The sequence below is a fragment of the Malurus melanocephalus genome, unplaced genomic scaffold (genome assembly GCF_030028575.1).
Source record: "Malurus melanocephalus ecotype Western Australia unplaced genomic scaffold, MMel_1.1 scaffold_275, whole genome shotgun sequence".
In the NCBI taxonomy this organism is placed as follows: domain Eukaryota; kingdom Metazoa; phylum Chordata; class Aves; order Passeriformes; family Maluridae; genus Malurus; species Malurus melanocephalus.
The window spans coordinates 540003-555283 of record NW_026623507.1 but is presented as its reverse complement, the minus strand read 5'-3'; the positions used below and the strand labels follow the sequence as shown (position 1 = coordinate 555283).

The window sequence follows — 15281 nt, the reverse complement described above, 5'->3', positions numbered from 1 at the left end:
ATGAAAAGTCTTTTGCCCCACTAGTACAGATAAGTCATACAGCTGCTTCAAGAATGCTTTGGTTTATTCCTGTTGTATGTCAGGTCTTCTAAAGGAAGTGAGTTCCCATGTCTGATTTTCATAAGACATATATTTATATACATTCTATGAGCTATATATTCCATGTAGTTGCATATACATATTCAATGTATTCCATGTACATTCCTAAATTAGCTAGAATCTGTTTTGAGAGACACAGGTTAAATGGATGCTATTTTGAAATAATGGCATTCAGAGTGGAGAGTGCAGTTTAAAAGAATTCCAAACACATCAAGGTATGGAAATGCATAGTTTAAAGCACATAAATACCTCTAACTCTGCCACATACTGACAGCATATTATAACTCTGCGAGWGTACTTGAACATTGCACAATTCCTGATTGTGGTCAAATTAAGTTCCATTTTGAAAGATAATTTCCTTTCCTTTGACTTTTTAACATTGCTGCCTCTAAGTGCCTGAAGAAAGCAGTAACCCTGCATGCAGTACGAATAACCTCTTTATTTTATGTTTATGAAACAGTTTTACTTCTGGGTGTCACCTGCTGCTTAGAGGGAGCCTTGGTTATGGCACRGATTTGTAGGTTTGTGTAACAACGTTACAAATTGATTTTGTTGTTCTTCATTTTTTAGTGCTTTATGGAGAGATCTTTGGTAGTTTTTAAGGGTCCCTACCATGGAGACTCTGTATCTTTGCATCTCTGAGGCAYATTACAGGCTGGTGGAGCATATTTGGGTTTTGTCATTCTTATTTAAAAATAAAATATTTAATGGCTGACACTCGTAGTGTGGCAATGGAATAGACTTTCCAAGTGTGCAAGTGGAGAATGAAGTGCAGTCTTTGTTTTGTGAGTGGAGCCTGAAAGTGGTCATTTAAAAATTCACAGTAAAATTTCTGAAGTCCCTCTGAGGCTCAGGGATTTAGTGGTCTGCTGTGTTAGAGGTTGTACATAAATTATAAGTTCGATTTTTTTTTTTTCATCTTGCAGTAGTAGCTGAGATGATCAGGCAGATAGCAGGCACATCTMATGCTCTTGAGAGCTTGGTAATGCTGCTGCTATAGAAAGTTTGGGTATTAAAGTGGGTGTTTTGGTGGAGTGGTATCCCAGGAGATACCTTCCGCACCTGTCTCCTAGTTAGGGAAAAGAGTATTGTGTAGAATATAAATACAAGATTAGCTTGATGGGATAAAAATGGTGCTTTTGAGACTACTTGGATGTTTGGTGCATGCAGATGCTTCAAGGCTCTTTGTTGTACCATTATGTATTCTCTTTTGGAAGTCCCACAGCATGAGATTGCCTGGCTATGGAAGATTTAGCTTAAACAGTTTTTACATCTAGCAACATTATCTGTGTGTGGCTCTCACTTGCTTACTAAATTCTTACTTGGTTAAATTATTCTTGGTCCAACATTCTTGGAGCATGATTGGAATATATCATTAAATAATTTGCCTTCAGTTTTTGCCAGTGAACACAGGGTTTTGTCTTTAAAATGGATGGCTGCTAAATCAGGCAGTGGCAAACTCTGTGTCCTTTTTGAACTCAGTATTTGTTATTCAAATATTCTGCTGCGGCAGCTATTACACTTGAGGGGAAAGAAGGGATAACACATAAAATGCTGGTCATAGAAAGGACAGAAGAGATCCACCTGCTGCTCAGTTGAGGCTTCATGAAGCAAAGAAGAGGAACAGATCTTTTCATTCCTGTGTCACCCAGTGTAGTTCAGCCCTTTCAGCTTTGTTTAACACCTTGTAATTGAACTGCGGTTTTTTTGTGACTCTTTCTTGAAGAGAAGTAACTCAAAGTGAGCAAACAAAATGAGGAAGGTTTAAGTAAATGTGAAATTGGACATAATTTTTGTTTTCCAGTACTTTTCTTGAATAGACATGACATTTTATAACCAAATGTCATGCTTCTTCTGGGAAGATATCAAAACTTTGAGAGCCATGTAATGGGTGATTGTTTTCTTTGCTGCTAAAGGCAATATATGCACCACCCATTGCTTCTTGGAAAAGTAGTACCAAGACATGGGAAAATAATAAAAGGAAGCTCTTTTAAATATTTTGTCATGYATCTAAAGTACAGAGGCAGTTCAGGCTGTTGGGCATATTCTAGAGTTAGCAATGCTGCCATTTTTTCCTGTGACTTGGATACTTCCTTGTCCCTGATAACTGAGAAGGTGAAATGTTTGTGACCAACAGAATTATTTTCAGCCTACACAATACAAGGAATTACTTTTCTACTACTTCACTTTGCATGTTTTTGAGGAAAGCTTGTTTTGGCTTTTTGYTCCACTTAATGTTTTCCATCACATTTTCTGTCTGCATTATGCAGTGAAATATGACACATTTGGAACACTGGAAGATTAAATTTACAGGATAATGTAGACTGAGATTTTGTTGGATGGCCTAGACTCTCYTGTATGATCTACCACAGGAAATAGAACTGAATCTGCTTTTTATTTGAGTTTTGTAAGAATTGTATCRTGTGATAACCCAAAATAATAAATATTTCTGCAAAGGTAATGAGAAACTTATTCTGTTAAGGAAAATTCWAATTAAAGTCCTTGATGCTTTGGCAYGGTGTTGATACTTGTTTTAAAATAYAGTGAGTGATGTCARAGAAGTGGTCGTCGTGCATTTGTAATRTTTTTTTGGCTGGGATCAAGGAAGGGACTCACTCTTYTTCAAGGTGAAATGTGAGGTGTGAYGTTTATCATGTTTTTAAATATATGTTGCAAACTTTAACTAAGGAGAAGGCAGTCAGCTTTCTCCAGGGTAGGTTTTTGTTTATTTAGTGCTTAGCACAGTGAACTGAGATGCATCATGGAGGCTCTTGTATGTGTCATGATGCAAATAAGCAGACTACAGACATCTATATTCTCTAAGTTCCTCTAAGATTTGGAGCCAGGTCTAATTGTTACAGGCCCAACAAAGGTGCTCATTTMACATCTTCATTTGTGCCTTTCCTTTGAAAGCCCAGCCTTGGTGATTAGACTGCTTGAGTACTGAGCAACCTAGTCAAAATACAAACATCCAGTCTGAATCACAGAAGCATAACAAAGCATATGGAAAACAATATCTGCATCTCATTTCAATTTTTTAAAAAATTCAAAAAGCACCCTGTCACAAAAAAAGCTCATTTTTCCCCCTAGGCATTATCAAGTGAGGAAGACCAAATACATAACTTTTGAAGATTCATCCACTTTTTCTTCATTCAAAGGTTTGTCCAAGGATCTGYTTATCAGACTGAGTTTGCAGCCCTTTTGCATTCATGTTACTTTAATTTTGCCAGACACATGAGTCATAAAAGTTGTACCAGGTTTTTTTTGGCCTTGAAAACAGGCATCTCATTTATACCTATGATGAGTTTACAATGTAAGTATGTTGATTGATTATAAATGAAATAATTTGTTGCAGGCTACTTAGTCCCTGAAGTGGGACATTGCAACTTAACCTGGGTGTTATGGTGAGACATGAATATTACTTGCTGTGCTGTCCACTGGTTGCATTGCTCTTGCTGCAAGTACACCAAAGAGGATTTTTTTTTCCTTTTTTCTTTTTTTTTTTCCTTTTTAGAGTAAAACTTAATCGTGGATTTTGATATTGCCTGTGGGCACTTTAGTGGAAATTCAGGTTTGCTGTTAAATAATAGAGGAACATTTAAAAAAATGTGTTGCTGACTAATCTGGGAATCAGYAGTAAGAGAGCAAGTGTGGAAATGAAGACAGCATTTTGCCACTCCAGAATGAAGTGCATAGGCTAGGGAATATTGGGAAGATTCAATTCAGTACCTTATGTGGATGGACTTGCTTTATTTTCGGATGTTGAGCAATTTTGTAAGCACATTTCAGACGAAGTCTGGCAGGAGTAASAGGATGTAAAGCAGAGCAACTAAGGTGAGCACAGATTTCTGAAGAATCCCTAAAAATGAGAGTAATACTTTTTTTCTTTGTAGTGCTTTGCTGAATATATTTTATAAATAGTGAGCAATTCTGAGTTATAAATTTGGAATGTGGTAATGGCTTATAAAAACAGGTAATAATTTTTCATTGAGCAAATGGTATTAGAAGCTCTGTAGTTTTAAAAAAACAAAAATCCATATTCTTTCTTGGTTAGATWCTTCTGTTAGTGCAACGTCACAGYAASCTGTGCTAYAATTTGCTTGTCTGTGAGACCTGGGGTTTCCTTTATAATACTGGATTTTTGAATATTATCTACTTCTCATTTAGATATCTGCAAAAGCARCATTATGAGAACATATGAAATGGAAATGTTCCTTCCCAGTGTGCAAGTAACCACAGCAGGTTGATTGGAGTCAGCATTTGAAGAGCCAGAGCAAATAGTCAAGAACTTGGTGGTTTTGTTTTTTTTTTTTAATTAAGTCAACATAGGGGCAAGAAAGGACATGGTTTGCAGATAATATACTGGATTTCCTGGTAGGCAGTGACTCTGTTTCTGTAACTGCATAACAGGCATAAAGGTTATCTGCTTTCATGTAGAGCTAACAGATCTAGTAGGACAAGAAAGTAGTATGAGACATAGGAGAACTAGGGCATGTTGAGGGTTGCCTGGAGTGTTGGAGGCATAACAGAGTCAGTGTATTCATTGAACAATTTCTGTGGCAGCATGAAGGCCATCAATTAGCAGGAAGGATAAACAGTGCAAGGACTCTTGTTTAGAATTAACCTGATGAATATCTCTTGGAAAGAGTCCTCCTTGCCAGTGGGAACAGCCTGTACCCAGTGCAAAAGCACAACGCCGTGTGCTGGTGGTAGAAAGTCCTTTCCTGGTGGAGCACTGAGCTGTGGCATGTTGTCCTACTGGCTTGTCAGCTTGTGGGTGATAATGCTGTAGCTGACTTCTTGAGTAGRCAATGAACTTTCAAAGAGAAATAAATGTGTCTGAGACCTTTCTGAATTCAGCTGTCCAATTAATTAATGTAGAGAGTTTAAACTGGTTCACCTTTAATATTTATTTGAATTTTCCTAAACGTTAGGTATACAGTGAGCACAAGGTATGCTGACTCTTGTGTTCAGTTAACCTTGTGTGCAGAATGTGTAGGGWGTGATACTGTCTTGCTTACATAAGCAAGGCAGGCAGTACCATATCTTCAGCAGTCAATAATCTTCATTATTTCAGATGGTTGGGATTTTGAATGCWAAAAGGTCTCAGTACCCTTTGTATAGAGTTTGATTTCAACAAAATGTGAAAAAGACATTTTCACTGGTTAGGTGTGGAGCAAGGAAATTAATTAACAGAGTCATAAAATAGGCAAGGTTTTAAAGGATCACCGTTGGTCATCTGTTCCAGCCTTCCTGCYCAAGCAGTGTCATCCCAGAGCACRTGGCACAGRATTGCTTCCAAGTGGCTCTTTAGTATCTCCAGTGACCCTCCACAGCCTCTGGGCAATCTGGTCCAGTGCATGATTAACTGCMAAGTAAAGTTCTTCCCTCATGTGCATCAGTTTATACACATTGTCTCTTGCTTGTCCCATTGTTTGACACCAGCAAGAAAAGCCTGGCTCCATCTTCTTGACACCCTCCCAACCACAGCCATTGATGAAGTCCCCTGTTAGTCATCTCTTCTTGAGGCTGAAYTTCGTCATCAGTGAGATGTTCCAGTACCTTCATCATTTTCATTGATGAAGCCCTGTGCTGAAGCCACTCCAGGAGCTCCATCTTTTGTGGACTGAGGTGCACAGAGCTGGACACAGCACTCCAGATGTGGTCTCAGTGAAGCTGAGTAGAAGGGCAGGACCATTACTCAACTCCAGGTCATCTCTGCATTCATGTCTCTTTTGCATGATGTGTGGAGTGGAAGATGATCTTAAACAATGAAAAGATCTCGTAGTGGGAAGTATATGGCAAGGTCTGTGAAGGTTTTGCAACTTGCATTATTATTAACAATGCATGTTTTAATGATTTAGTTTGTGAGAATCCTCTCTAGAACTGTATGTTCAACTGAAAAGAAGCATAACTGATGGAAAAGGTGGGGAGTGGTGTAAGAAACAATTTCTGACATAATTTGTCMTTGACTTGCATTTATTCTTATCTTCTACAACTGCATTTTTGGAAACAACTTGCAAGTTCAGTAAAGAGAGGTTAAATGTCCATGTCTTCAGGTTTTAGGGTCCCAAATGAATAGGAGCTTCTTTGGAAGCATCTGGTGACGGYTGATTAATCTTTGGATGATGTGTGCCAAGATGATTGGTCTGACCAAGTCATCTTTGTTCCTTCTGTCCCTCATTTTTAGCAGTTCTCTTCTGTTTACTTGCTGCAGGGTTATATGAAAGTTCTTGTTTTATTCTGGAAGCAAGGCAGAAGCCAGGATGCTCCCAAAGCTACCTGGAACAGCTCTCCTATGAAAACAGGCTAAGAGAGTTGGGGCTGTCCAGCCTGGAGAAGAGAAGGCTCCAGAGAAATCCTAGAGCAGTGTACTTGCTCTTGAAGGAGGTTATAATAGATCTGGAGAGGGATTTCTTACAAGGGCATGAAGTGATAGGACAAGGGGAGAATGGATTTAAACTGAAAGAGGGTAGGTTTAGATTAGATGTTAAGAAGAAATTCTTCATTGTACAAGTGGTCAGACACTGGAACAGGCTGCCCAGAGAAACTCTGGATACCTTGTTCCTGGAAGTGTTCAAGGCTGTGTTGGATGAGGCTCTGAGCAACCTGGTCTAGTGGGAGGTGTCTCTGCCCCTGGGAGAAAGTTGGATGTAGATGATCTCAAAGGTTCCTTCTGACCCAAACAATTGTATGATTTTATGATTTTTGCCCTGGGGTGATAAGTCATGACAAACTTACCACACTGGATAGTGGGGAACCCAACATGAATTTGGGGAGAATAGCTTGTTGTATATGTACATAAGGTAAGGGGTGTAAGTTCCAATTTCAACTTCATTGCTGGAGTTGAGCCAATTTCCTCTCCCATTCCCCCAGCTCCAGAGGAGCTACACAACCTYCCTCTGAATTCAGCTGGGAATGCTTAACCTTTTAAAGCTTAGTTATCTGGGAGTTTATTAGTTGTACTTCTTGAAAATTTAATTCTRTTTGGCAAATAATCATCTGCAGGCTAATTCCACTTGCCAGTTCTSTCTCCCTTTGCTCCCTGCTCAGTTTTCACCTGCCGTTTCCATTTTTTCTGTCTTCTAATTTGAATGTTGTCTCTTAGGTCTGAGGGAGTAATTTGGATTGAAATAAAAAGCCCCTCATGACTTGTTAATATCAAGCATTTTCATGTCATGTAGCAATAGGTCTGAGACAAAGGAAGAATAAACATTGGAAGCAGCACTTACCTGTTCCCTAAATAAATAAATTTTTTTGGAGGGTGAGGAGAAATTCTTTTTGTTTTGCAAGTCCTTTGGAATCTGTTTGCATGAAACATCTGCTACATCATATGTAAGAAGAGAAGGCCAAGAGTAATAAAACATTTCATTAATGTTTAATAACATAGTGATTAGCAACCCAGCAAATGTCTTATGCCTGTGGGAGATTGGAACTTATTTCATTAATAGATTAATTGCAACCTGTTYTGGTTATGATTGCAGGTGTAAGGTTCTATGGATGTTGCAGACTCCCTGAGACTGTTACAGGCATTTTTGTACTTACTTTCTTTTTTAGTTGAAGAGTTAAAACTCAAAACATGAGGAAAAATCTGATTGCTATTTCTGTGTAAGGAAAAGGGGTTTTATTGTAAGAGTTTTTTAACAGAGATCCTCTGTGCTTCCACTGAAAAGGAATGGCTATTATTATCTCTGAAAGCATAGGGCTGCCTTTTACAAAATACTTTTTCTTTCAATTATTCTTCTTCTTCTCCACTTTACTTCATTCTTATAATGGACTTGAACAATCTTTCTGAGTTTCAGACTTGGTTCTGTTTTTCTGACTTATATCTTGGGTACGCTGCAATTCCTCCTGCATCTGGACTTGCTGCTGGCAGAGCAGAGTATRTGGTGTAGAATGGAAGTGTAAAACTAATCTGTTCATCAGGTCACAGTATTTGAAACAACCACTTTTAAAATGATTTAGAGAATTTCAGGCTGTAATCTAGAAGTCAGGTGAGGCTGGAAATCAGTTTGTCTTCCAAGTTTAGTCTTAGGSTTCCAAAGCTGGAAGGAATTTAGAGATGGTATTAAGTCTCCAAGAGGCTCTTAAGCTCCACTTCCTTTCAAAGAGGCAACAATGAGCTAATGAATTTGTCTTCAACTGTTCAATTAACTGCTGAGATACAGGAAGGAAATGAAAGAAAAGTCAGATTTTTTTTCTTCTCTTCTCCCAGGAGAGATCAAGGCTTGTTTCATCTCTTTAGAACACAAATAAGCCATTTCTGTTTCCAGTTACAGGAAACTATGTGTATTAGATGTATGAAGATCAAGTTTTCTGCTTAGGGGCTGTGTTCTGCGTTGGAGAGAGCAGCCTGGAGATGACAGTCTGGCACTTGCCATTTCTGGCTGGTTAGAGGCAGAGTAAGGAACTTGGGAGCACGTGGTCTCTTGGTGAGAAGGGATTTAATGCCTGAGTTTATTGGGAACAGGAATAGAATGGAAGGAATTGATAGGGTGAAAACAAGGGTGGGTGAAATACCTGAAATTTTCATCCAGTACACCTGTCAGCTCACTCATTACTGCATTGTTGTGGTTCAAATCTGTCTAGTTCTGAAGGGGCTAATGAAATCTAGCCTACCTTTGTGGTGGCTATGGGAATTTTTGTTTCACTCRCTAGTCTAGGGCTTTACTTCAAAACATGTTTTTGACTCTTGCAGCCCCTGCSTGCTCTTTAATTTCAATTGAGCTGTTTATCAATCACGGGTTTGCAGGTTGGGAGTGCACTGGTGACCCCACCTACGCTTGCYTGAACCCTGTGCCTTCAGCTTGCCCTGGCCAAGCTCCAGCCCCAGCCCAGCACACTCTGCCCACTGGTTTCTTCAGGCAGGTCCTGCCTGCTGCTGCYGCATTCAGAACTGACACTTTTTGCCCTGCTCTGTACCCCTGCCAAGACTGAAGGTCGCTGTGCTCAGTAATAAATTTTGGACAGAATACAGCTGATGCAAGCGTTTTGTGCCTGTGGCTCGTTCCGTGTGTTTGCAGCCCAGCGTGTCAGGAGCACTTTGCAGTGCWGCCTTGCTGTGCATCTCCATCGTTTGGTGCTTCAGAATCTTCATTATCAGATTTTTATGTGCTGAAAAATAATGAAAAGTGTGGCAGCGTTGGGGATCTTGGTAGCAMGATGAAGCTCGGTTTGGATTTCGATTCCTTCTGGTTATGTTGTAAAACAGAGCATGATGCAACCACAATGCACTGAGTTGCACAGAAGTGCATACACAAGCATTTTGTRTCTTGGAGCCCCCTGGCAGCTTTCTCTGCTCATTCCCCTTGTGGGGCACAGTGCACATGCACTCAGTATTCTCATGTTGAATATGTACTTAGCCTTTGGGATTTCCCTTGTATGAGAATTGGGGTACCTATGAAAGGCAAGCAGGAAGAGATGCAAGGAAGGGATGGAGGGTGAGAATATTTAAAGCTGCAATTCTTTATTTGAGCTGTCAGCTGCTGATGGCTAACACCAACTTTTTTTGTTTAGTTTTGTTTCTTTTTTGTTGTTTGTTTTCCTTAGGGAATCTGAGAMTGTCAGCAATATATAAATTAGTATTTGATCTATGTTTCTGGGAACCTTTTGGATTATAAATTCAAAGTGTTTCTACAATTGCTAACCCTCAAAACTGCTTTTATGCACATGCATGTGTTACACATTGGTAGAGGTTGCAGCAGGACAGGGTGTCTGGACTTTCTGACCTGCTGGGCTCCAAGTATCTGCCAGTCAACAAAAGAACAGCAGGAACTGGGTAGTGGGTGTTGTGGCATTAGTGTTCTTGGTATGACATAGAAGCAGATATTTAATAGATAGAATTTATTTGGTTGGCATTGTCTATTTTTGGATTAAAGGTCATGATTGCGTGAGTTTGAGACTTAACAGGTGTGCTAAAAATGGAGACCACCCCAAATTAGATCTGCTGGTGTTGTAAATATGCTGTGACTGACAGGAGGGGGAGACTGGGGTTTTGTCATAATGGACGCTTCAAACGTAAATAAGAAAAACTGTGGTCCTTGTTGACATTTATCTCTGCTTTRAATTGCTTGCCTAGAAAATGGACTTTACATGGGTAGGTAGCTATTGATGACCAGCATGGACAGATTCCCAGCCCAGGTTGTGCAGTAAAGCCCCTTTTCCACTACTCTTTTCTCCAAGCACTAATGTATTTATGATATCTTGGGGCAAGATGGATATAGGAATTGGCCTTTATTCTGTAAAATGCCTGAATTATCACGTATCTGTGAAAGTCAGTTCTGTGAGAGTAGTTTCTGTAATATTTTTGCTGACAGCATGACAGTGTTGGAAGTGGTTTTGTGATTGATGGTGTTTGAAATCCATCTTTGGCGGAATAGGTCAGGCAACTTCAGGAGTTTCAGAGAAGATATAGTACAGCTTTTCTTTTGCAGATTGTCCTGTTAGGACAACCCACACATACTAGGATTGGAGCTTTAGTAACAACATTAGTGAAAATAAGCCAAGTATGCCGGGGTTTGTGATCACATTACTCCTTAGTAACCCTCAAGGTGCTWTTTCAATGGCATCCTCTGTGGTCTAGAGTCTTTTTGTTTCAGTCGGTTTTTTAAAGCTTAGTCTAGGAGGGATGGCTTCATTGTTGTGCAAGCAGCTGTCTCTGCAAGGCATTGAGTGTAGTTGGACAGGATCACACTGAAATCCCTCTGTCAGCATGCACCTGCTGCCCTGTGCTTGGAGCCCAGCCTTTTTCTTGTGGTGGGAGAGGGTCAGGATAAAGAGCTTTTTTGCTCCTGGATGAAAAATGCTTTGACTCTTTCAAGGTTTCAGCCTGTTCTCGGGGCATGCTCAGCAGTGCAATGGGTGAAGGTGAGTGGATGTGACCMGTCATTCTGGCTGTACAAGTGGGAAGAAGCATTGGGAGGGAAAAGCAAGCCCTGCTGCTTCATCACCGTCTTCATGGCTCCTGCTGGAAACTGGTTTCTTCCCCAGCTTTGCCCATGGCTTTCTCTTCATGCTCTTCACTGTGRAAAAACATGTATGAAGGATAAGAARTGTGCYAGAMTGGAGAAGATTATGGTGGAAGCAGAGACAAGCAGGAAACAGTGAACATTCCATGTACAAGAGCAGCAATAGTGTGTATACTGAAAAATTTGCATCTACCTGTGCTGCCTCCATCCATCTGTAATGCTACAGTTCATGCAATTACCTCCATTTTCTGTTTTTCCAGTCTGATTGAAGAACACAAGGTACTGGGCTTMACCATTTGAAGTTTTTACACCAAGAATAATAACAATTAGTTCAAAAAGTGCAAAAATAAGCTTTAACTTTGGTTCATGGCCCTACTTGATTTACTTGAATTAGACTGGTACGTTATTCTGCCTTTCCATTGGAAAGACATATTCTCTAAAAGAATATATCTTTCAAGACATACCGAGTTTCATTTGTTGACAACAACTAGGTAGTGTCTATGGTGTGACACAAAGGAAAAATAAAAATTCCTAATTTCTTACATTTCATCTGCACTGAACATAATCCTCAAAGAACCTTGCTGAGACTTTCAAAAAGTGATTCAGAAAAAAAMCAAAAATCAAAACCGGGCATACTGTTAAGCTAAGGAAACTGAGAAATTYTCTTCTGAGCTGGATCCCGGTGATATTTCTCCACTTCATTAGGTGTTTATTGACAATGTCATGCTGACATGAGCTGTACAAAACCTTTCACTTTCATTTGGTCTAGTTCAATTCAGGAATTTTCAAGTCCATAAAGCYTCCTCTCTGATGATCCAGTCATTTTATCCCGTTGTGAGAACGGGAGGGAGAAGGGGATGGGGAGAATGTGAGGCAGGGAGAAGGCAAAGAATCAGCCCAGGAGTGATGAATGCAAACTGGCTTAGCTCTAGAAATCCCTGGATGGGGAGGGAAGGGAGTGTGTGTGGCAGGGAGTGATGGTTATCCTAGTCTGTAATAGCAGATTAAGCAGTGAGGCAGAAATGACCTTGCTTTGGTGGTATTGTATCACCTGCAGCATTAGCACAGCTCTGAGGGATTGGGGTTGTATCTTCTGAGGGAAGGCATGAATCTTCATGCATGAACTTTATTGGCTGTGCTTTGAAGTTATAAATCTGATGTCTTAGCATTCTTTAACCAAATCTTTAACCTTGATGAGCAACCAGTTTTCTTCAATMTAATGAACAGATAAGAGGCAGTCTGGTCTAGGAAAGATGTCTTTGTAAGTGATGAACAGGGTTTTGTCACATGGAGTTTGCTTTAGTAGTTAGTGAAGGGCTTAAATGCAGTGATCATAAAGCAGTCTGCATCAGCAGCCTTTACCTTCTGGATAAAGAAATCTATTTTAGATAAAGAAATCAAAGTGCAGAAAATTTGCTGAGTAATCTGTTCAYAGTCCCATTGATTTGTGGCTCCCCAAAGGAATGTGTGCTGCAGCAGCACGTTCTGGTGGGAACAGATGTCTGCTGGGTCCTCTCCCGTGACAAGGCTGGTGCTAAAGGATATTGCTTTCTGCAGTGCTTACCAGGCCTGGTACACTCGTTCAGTTAAAAAACTAAACCCTTTCCTTCATGTTGAATGGGTGGGAGAGCAGGAAAGAGTAACAGCTTCCTCCTCTTTGCATCTTTGACTTTGCAYCCATGTTTCTTGGAACATAAAAATGATGAGTTAAGGATAAGCATGAGCCTTAGGTTTTCATCCACCCTGTGTTTTGAGCRTGCACTGTCAGCCTTTCTCATCAGCATGTTTTGAAATTATTTTAGTTTGCATTATCTTTAGACATGCATTTTGTCTCGTGCACTTGGTGCCACTGTTCATTTCACTAAAGGTTCCCTGGTTATAATCTGGTATTTCCCATTCCCTTCCATTTCAACACTGGTATTTATAGCCCACATCAGGGAAACATGGTAAAGTGAAACTACTTGAACTATTCATCTGAGAAAAAATCAATTCTTTAACATGAACATCAGTAGCTGTTCCCCTGCCATATCCAATTTGAGCTTTGCAACTGTTCAAGTATTTCCAGTTTTAACTCCACTAGGGAGTGGTGATTAGAAATCAGCTTGGTTTTAAGATAGCTGAGGTGACTATTTGGCAAAGATTGCAGTTCAGATACGTTTCCTTCTGCCTAGTCACAGGATGCAAGATTACTGTGTAGGTTACTGTGTAACTGGTTTATGACTTATCCCTGATATTAGCACCTCTTGAAACACTTTGTGCAGCTGCAGCAGATGGTCAGGATGAGAGCCGAAGAGATGGATCAGAGTGGAAGGCATCACAGTGGGCAGAGTCTGTACTTATGTTAGGATGAGATACCAAAGTATAAATATAACTTCAGCCTAGCATTAGAATAACTTTTGCTGATTTCTTTTTTCCAGTGTATTCAATCAGCATGTGCCCACTATCTAAAGGACACAAAGTGATAACCTGACTTAGAGTATGTACGGGTATTTTAAGAAGCTAGTAGAGATACTGCCAAAATATTTGCACATTAATGCTTGGAGTATTCATGTTTCTTCCAGTAAATCCCTGAGATAAAAAGTATTATTCCCATCTCAGTCAGTAAGAGAAAAGGAAGAAGAAATTACTTGCCATATGTTGGGCTATGAAGTGCTGGTGGAATTTGGTTGAGATGCTAGAACTTGCAGTGTGAGGTTTAGTCCTATAGTAACACTGTTAAGTGCTGCAAAAGCCAACTGGAGAAATTAATTTTCTRTCAAAATAGGTGACTCTGTAACCAGTGAGATCTAGAGCCATCTCAGCTTTGACTCACTAGTTGAAATCTGCCCCCCACATTGTAAGGTCCAGAGAGATACCCCTGAGCCAGCAGTGGTTTTGACAAGACAAGAGGATCAGATTGTGTTGGTCTGAAGTCTGAATTGTGCTRTGCAATGCAGGAACCCCAGCCACGCCTCTCAATATTGACTTATTTTTGATTGCAGTCAATAAAGAATGAGTAAGAGGAGAATATGTGAGCTCCTGTTTCTACCAGGAGTGCTTTCCTCTGKGAGATGTGAGGCATGTTGATTGACTGGGTTACCTGGTGAAGCCTGTATTTCTTTTTCACAGATTCACTCCATAAGATTTTAGGAGGTACATGGTGGACCTCAGAGGTCCCTCCTTGCTTTCTCTTGCTTTCTCTTACTTTCTCTCTTCATCTTTCAGTGTAGAATAGGCCTATCTTGTTATGCACTGAACAGTCTCAGGCTTTAATCAGGCTTTAATAAGAGGCTGGGCAGGCTTAGGGAGGGACTTGCTTTCTCCTTAACTCCTGGCTGGGTAAATGCCAGCTGATGACTGTGTGAGATGTCACTCGTGTTTGTAAAGAGCTGGCTAATACTGAAGTATTTTTTCAGTCAGCGGGTGGCAGGATTGATAGGATTAATGATGCTGCATTCTATCTAGCACCTCTTTTTTTTTTTTTTTTTTTTTTTTTTTTTAAGGCTGCATGGCTTAGAGGAATTAAAAGCAGAGTTTATAGCCATGTTCACATTACAAGCTCTGAGTGGTTCTTGTGGAGTTCCTTAACAATTAATTGTAGTGACAGACACCATACGTGACCCTCTGATAACACACAATCTGAAATCATTGTTTTGACAGCAGCACTGCACAAAGTGGGTGTTAGGTTTGTGCATTTAAGTGTGAAAATGTGTGGTGGTTAAAGAATTCTCTTCCTAGATATTACTGAACTTGTCCACAGTTAATGATGCTAGTAAAGACTAGAGAATTAGTCTAATATATTGGTACTTGCTAGTTTAGGACATATGATTAGCAATCCATGATCAAAGTAAAAAATGGAATACCTTCTATTTTTGTAGCTGCAGATTGCATATTAATTGAGACAGGAAAAGCAGCAATGTGTAAGTGTGACTTAGGAAAAAAGTATTGTAGCAACAGCTGTGGAATGAAGTGTAACAAACATAAATGTGTTAATTTTAAAARCTTGCTTGTTTTTATTCATACCTGCAATTCAAAACTTCCCTTGTTTTGATCTGCTAGGCTGTAAGGTCCTTCATTTGTTCAGGCCTCATTTATGATGGATATTGCAGTAAAGTTCCCAGTTTATCATGCATGTGATGACCTGACTTTATTTTAACAGCTTTTTTAGGTAGATATAAAATGGAAAAATAATGCTGTTATTCTGTCTGTCYAAACCTGGTTTAACCTTGGTTGAAC

General features: G+C 39.8%; 1 protein-coding gene across 2 annotated transcripts in view; it reads left to right on the top strand.

Annotated features, from left to right (window-relative positions):
- The window catches only part of GSK3B (glycogen synthase kinase 3 beta), a 143298-nt gene that overhangs the window by 62720 nt on the left and 65297 nt on the right, over positions 1–15281 (top strand). The gene's annotated exons all lie outside the window — the stretch shown is intronic.